This window comes from Nematolebias whitei, chromosome 14 (genome assembly GCF_014905685.2).
Source record: "Nematolebias whitei isolate Nwh7 chromosome 14, NemWhi1, whole genome shotgun sequence".
Taxonomy (NCBI): Eukaryota; Metazoa; Chordata; class Actinopteri; order Cyprinodontiformes; family Rivulidae; genus Nematolebias; species Nematolebias whitei.
In genome coordinates this window covers 19,394,766-19,401,557 of record NC_056511.1, presented here as the reverse complement: position 1 = coordinate 19,401,557, position 6,792 = coordinate 19,394,766, and the positions used below count along the sequence as shown (strand labels likewise).

General features: G+C 34.5%; 2 protein-coding genes across 3 annotated transcripts in view; one reads left to right on the top strand and one right to left on the bottom strand.

Moving 5' to 3' along the window:
• Positions 1-6,792, top strand: part of smad9 (SMAD family member 9) — a 937,424-nt gene that overhangs the window by 589,982 nt on the left and 340,650 nt on the right. The window lies entirely within an intron of this gene.
• Positions 1-6,792, bottom strand: part of frem2a (FRAS1 related extracellular matrix 2a) — a 97,279-nt gene that overhangs the window by 57,559 nt on the left and 32,928 nt on the right. The window lies entirely within an intron of this gene.

Sequence of the window (6,792 nt, the reverse complement as noted above, 5' to 3'; positions counted from 1 at the left end):
TAGATAGATAGATAGATAGATAGATAGATAGATAGATAGATAGATAGATAGATAGATAGATAGATAGATAGATAGAAACAACTCGTAAAATGGATAACTTTTCATTATTTTGTTCTGTGTCCTATATTCTGTCACTATTTAACCAAATACTGCTTCTGCTGAGTTTAGCTTTACATAACATTTAGAAATGATCAAATAATAAAAAGTAATGTGTTTTTTATTTTTATTTTGTAAAGCTGAATTCATATTGAAGAAACAGAAATGTAGTCCTGCAGAAAAGTGGTTCAGGGTCCAACAGTTTCTGCTCTCTCCTAGTGAAATACAATTATCGCCTCACTCACCCCACTTGGCAACTAATGTATGGCTGGAACACATCCCACATGCGAGGAAACATATTAACCTGGTAAAAGTATACATTTTTAACATTGTCTTATTTATCTTTCACAGCACGGACTAAATCAGAAAAGGACAATGCACAGACACAAAATATAACCCCTTGAGAAATAGTGTTTTATAACGCAAGAATAAAAAAAATGACAATGGGATCTCATCACTACTTTTATGTTAGAATAATATTCAGCACATTACAAGAAATATAACGTTAAGGGCTGTAGAAATGTTGCAAACATTTTGAAGAAAAGAGCTTTGTGGTGGAAAGAAAGCAAGAAGATGTGACAGATCAAAGATGGCTAGGGGTTTGCAAGAGATGCACTTCAATGAATGACAACATAAAAGATACAAAAAGGAATAAAAATACAGACAGAAAGAGAAAATACAGTGAAGAAGCTCAGAGCTGGAGCGAGACAGCGAGAAAAAAGGCAAATATAAGACAGTGGACATGGAATATAATGAGACACAGACACAAGGCTGCAAGACATTAAAGTCTAAATCATGGTTCCCAGTCCCACACATGTACAAGGCTTTTAGGGATGTAAATTTTGCAATTAGTACCAGAGGTGGTGGAGAACGTGTCTGAATGAACAGCTAAGCCGAAAATAAAAATAGACCAGAAAAAGACGGTAGCTGGAGTGAGGAAAAACAAAATCTCTTTGAGCAAACGGAGCTGCAAATATGTGCTCTTCCATAGGGTCCTGGTCAGTTTATGCAGGTACTGGGAATTTCATGGAGCAGGAATAGTAGATGATGTGCCTTTAATGAGTCAAAGCAGGTCAGGAGCAAAAGGTCTTCTCTACAAATGAAACGAGAAGAGATTATGAACGAGCACAGGGGAACACAAGACGAGTTAAATGGGCCAACAAATCAGTAATGTACATCTGTGTGTGTGTATATATGTGTGTGTGTATATATGTGTGTGTGTGTAACTATTACCAAAAGTGATTAGAGGACACACATTAATAAAGAATGGGATGGGCATAATTCTTACTCCCTATAAGAAAAGTAAAGGAAGGTAAGCTTGACAACAGAAACAAGAGAATCTAGTCTAATCGGTCTTTTCCAAGCTCCATTTTGTCTGAGCCGGGGCATCTTTAAGCCTTGATCTTATCGCTGTTTTCCTTCTTTGCTGATCTTACTACCTGTGCACCTGCTGTGATGGTCTATGTGGAAATGCTCCGCTTCAGTGTTACCTGGCACTGCAAGAGCTTTCGTCAGCTAACCCTTGCAACCGCAGCAGGATTCTGGCAACATTTTCCCCTTGTTTTAACACACTTGACACACTCCTTACCTAATAAAGTAATTGAGCCATGCATTTTTGTGCTAATTCACCAGCAGTTCCTCGTTTTCATACTTTTCTTAAGTTTTCTTTTCTTTTTATTGGTTTTCATGTTGCGATCCTTGATTTTTGGCGACATGCTTCCAAACTAGAACTCTGCTCCTACAAAGATTCATTCAACCTTCATTTATACAGGTTAACCCCATTGAGCCTCGGGGACTCATTTACAAGAGAGACCTGAATTTAACAAAGAGTGATGACGACAGTAGATAATCATTAAAAAAAAGCATACAAATTGAGAAGAACAAGTAAAATAAAATGGTATTAAAAAAAAACAAAAGAAAAAACAGCTAGGTTGTAAGGCAATATAGAAAACAAAAAACAGGAACATGTCTGCATTGGTTTTTCCCATGAACTTAGAAGCTGTTTGAAACCACTTAGAGAGGTCAAGGTGAAGAGCTTCAAATCTTTTTGCAAGATATTCCAGGAAACAGGAGCAGAGTAGGAGAAGGCCCCTTTGCCTAGTTCAGTCCTCACTGAGTGGACACTGCAGGTAATGATGTCCTGAGAGCGCACGCTGTAGCTGCACTCACGCAGAGACATGTAGGAGGAGATGTATGAAGGCAAAAGACTAAAAATTGATTTAAAGATGAATATATACCAGTGAGAAAGTCTGCGTGAAGTTAATGATGTCAGTTGCAGTGAATACATGGTGCAATGATGGGTACGGTTGTTACAGACAGTTATGAATCTTAATGCACCATGATAGACAGAGTCCAACATCTACAGGGTTCTTGTAGGAGCGTTCATGTAAATAATGTCACCGTAGTCAATGGATGGAAGGAAACTGGCAGTTACAAGGAGTTTTCTAGCATTGAGAGTTAGACAGGATAGTGTTTTGTTACAGTTTTGAAGTTTGAAATTCTTAACAAAGCTGAAACAATTCAAAGTTAATCAGGAAATCACACAAAGGTGTTTTTATCTGCCTCTGTCCTCAAAGAAGCAACTTTTCCGTCTAGTTTCCTATAAGTATTATACTGTATATATCCTGTGTTGGGTGTTGGTGTTTTGTCCTTGAGCTTCTTGCTAATGGACCTTGTATATAATTAGGTTTTTCAATGACTTGCTATCTTTGAATTTTGACTAACTTTCTGAATGAATTTAGGTTTGCTGTGATTTTTAAGCTCTTTTATAAATCAGTAGATGTGATATTTGCTGTTAATGTGGGAGTGAAAACCCTTAGAAAGAAGTAAATGAATGAAGCAAATACTAATTAACTATAGACACAAGCTGGTTTCTGGTTTCAACAAAAGAAAGGTTCATAATGAGATGTCAGAGATGATGAGATTTTTTTTTCTCATTGAGTGCTGTTTTTTTTCTCATTGAGTGCTGTTTTTTTTCTCATTGAGTGCTGTGTTGTGTAAACTCTTCACTACTTGTTGCTGAAAACTCAGCTTTTTCCCTAATCGTTCAGTTCAATTCAGTTTATTTGTATAATGCCAATCTGCATCACATGTTATCTCAATCACATACATCATCAAATGCCAATTAGTAAAAGTTATTTATCCAAGGAAGCCAGCAGATTGTGTCAAATCTCCACTTTGTTACAACCTCCCATCCTGAACAAGCACACAGGCGACAGTGGAAAGGAAAAACTCCCTTTTAACAGGAAGAAACCTCCATCAGAATCTGGCTCAGTATATGCAGCCTTGACTGACTGATGAAATAATAATTAAAAAATAGGTCTGAAGTTAGGCAATTTTTTTGTATCAAAGCTCAATGATGTTCATTTTCATAATAAGTCAAAACTATTATTCTAAAAATATATTTTTTACGAGTTGAAACATGAAAGTTTTTGCAGTACAGAATAAGTCTATTGAGAAAAAAAAAGGTAAACATGATTATATATGACACGACACGCAGTACAACTCAACATAAACACAGAAATGATGCCGTTCTAAAAAGATCTTCTTTGAGCACCATCACTTGTCATATAGTCGTGGCTATTTAAGTTTAATCCTGTGTGGTTTGTTGCATAGTTTTAAGAAGTTCTTATTCACTTTATCATGTATTTTTTCAACTGTTCTGTACAATTTCTCTATAATAAACGTAAAAAAAACATGTTATTGGTAAAATACTATTAATAAACAGACTTCATATTGGGACTGTGAAATAACTAAACAAAACACTTGTGCACGAAAATCCTCATCGCTGTTGTTTTGTAGCGTGGAAGCACTTTCACACCAATATTATTTCAGGCAAACATGTGCTCACACCTCAACTGTGCAAAGAAATGTAAGAATAAAACCTCTCATATGCTTAAGAGATAAACCTAAAACCTACCCGCAAAAAATCAAATATACTTACACACCACTACCTCAAAGACAGGTACATAAAGTCTGTAAACTGTTGTGCCAGCATGCGAACTCACAATTAACAGGGATCGGATGATGATGAGGGGCAGGAGAGTGAAAGCATCATGCAGCTGCTTCCTCTCCCTAAGCAAACCAGCTGAACTATGGTAAAGTCAATGCTACAAGAGGCGCTCAGGGACAACATCGTCATCATCCTTTAACCTTAGAACTTGCACAAACAACTCAAACATAAGCACAAAAACGTGCTGAGCTGTTATTTTAACACTAAATCACCTAGATCGGCTCGTCAGAAAGCTCCGCATTGATGCTCGTGTAGCTGGCTGGGTTTTAGGATGGAGGTGAAACAGCAATTATGTTTTAGAAAACTAAGAAAAGGTGATTTAAAGGGAACACACTGCAGCCTCCTTAATAAATGAATACATTAATTTGTCAGTAGCTACATCTTTAAAACACTTCCATCATCAAACGTGTTTGTCATGATTCAATAATAAAAATGCTGTCCTCTTTATTTTAAACAAATTGTTTTTTTACATATACAAAACAACAACAAAAAATGACTAAATATGATAAACTAAATTAAATAACACTGTGTTTCACCTTCTAACCATTTTTTTCAACTATAGCCTACTTTCTATATAAAACAAGGATTGATTTTTTGTTTGTAAATATGAAATTAGGATCCAAAACATTTTACTGCACTTATTAAAATAAAATAAAAAAAATCACCACAAATAATCCTAAAACAATAATAATTATATATATATATATATATAAATCTGGTCTAGTTTTCAATTCACATCCATGTGGGTCAAAAACCTGTGCTGTAGGATTAATATCAAGTTTTGATGAATAATCTGAAATTGTTATGCCTTATTTAAAACAGAAATAAGATTAAGTTGTTTCAGACTAATTATGATTATATGTGAAATCGTTTTTTTTTAACTGAGCTAAAAAGGTCTACACAATTAAAATTATATTTTCCTATAAATGATGGGGTTGGATTGCTAAAAATAATGCATGAAACTTATAAATGTCATTACAAAAATTATGCTGGTAAAAAATTTTCAGAGCAGGAAAAGTAACAGAAAAGTAGGTTTAACTCAAAGAAAAATATAACTACAGATTAATCTTTAAGTTGCATGTTTTTCTAAATTCAGGGACCAACATGTAATAGTAAAACAGTTTAATTACTAACGTTTTTTTTTAATTCATCTCAATGAAATCCAAACACAAACAAACAATAAAATAATACATCACTGATGTATTATGAATATGAATATGAGTCTTTTGGCAACCAAGTTTGGTTGAGGTGTTCAGTAACAAGAAAAGGTTAATTAGCTTTTTTGGAAATATTGCAATGATAACTGCACTGTGTTAATTATATTTTTGTGCATTTGAGCATCAAAATATAGATAGAAAAAGTAAAATCTTACAAAAATATGATGATTATTTTTTCAATATTTCCATGTCCATCTTCCAAGTTCACATATTGTAACACAGAATGAATTAACATTTTGCTAAAAGCAGACACACATTTAATTAGTTATTAATGAAATAATTGTGCACATGAAAATTATCACCAGTTTAAAACCCACTGTCAGCACAGGAAACAGCAGCCCTGTCACAAAACTTTGTCTGTTTGCCTCAGTTCAGTGAAAAACTCATCTCCACAGCTGACCGCTATCTGACCAGTGAGCTAATGAAAGTTGGGCTAACGTTTGCCTGGAGTTCGTAAACCAGGAAGCTACATTCAATTTACAACCTCTTATCTTTTTCCATCCCTTTTCCGATAAAGGCTCCAATGAATAACAAGTTGTCCTCCAGCACATGAAGGAAAAAAGCATACATATCATCTCATCAAGGGCCAAAGCCTACCACTCATTTTAAATGATTATATTGTTTAGGCTTGTCGTTTTGCAGGATGTAGGGTGCACTCTGACAAATAAAAAAGACAACGATTCACATTCAGATTCACAAGTAGCAGGGTTCTGTAGTTGGCTCTGCCAGGCTCTATGTAACATCATCAACCACTCTGCAACACTGGCGCCCTTGATAACATTTTACAAGAAATTTACAGGGAAGAAGCAAAACATGAACAAAGAAAGAGTGGAGTAGTTCATAAATTTGTGCTCACACTGTAACAACTAGAAGCACTGGTCAGCTGTACTTCGGTTTCTGAAAAGCTGAACATAAAGGAGTATGTTTCGGAAAGGAAAAATAAATAAAGCAACAGTGTTTGTTCAGTTTTGTACAGCTTTGCTCTTTAACAATTTGATTTAACACTAATTATCAGATTGTGATCATTTTGGTTTGCAATTTGGGTCTAAATTGTCAGTTTAGAAAAAAATATATATATTATTATTATTTTTAGTTTGTGTTCCAACAGGCCAGTCAGGGCAACACATTTTGGTTGCCTTTACTCATTAGGATGTTTATTTGCATGTTATTAGTTGCACATGTGAGACAAGTTAGGCCAAATTTAGAATGTTAAGAAAAATACTGTGTTGCTTAATAAAGTCATCTCATGTACACAACAAGGTTTGTTGCTGTTTTCCTAAATGTTGAACTATTTACAGTATTTTCCTATTTGTAACAGAATATTATTTTGAAGGTATAAGGTAAAACTGACTTAGGACTAAACAAAACTATTTTGATGTTAAATCAAATTTATGCATAGATTTAAAATTTGGTAAAGTAGCATCATGATGCTATTTTACATTTTATATATACAATCGGTTGTGCCAC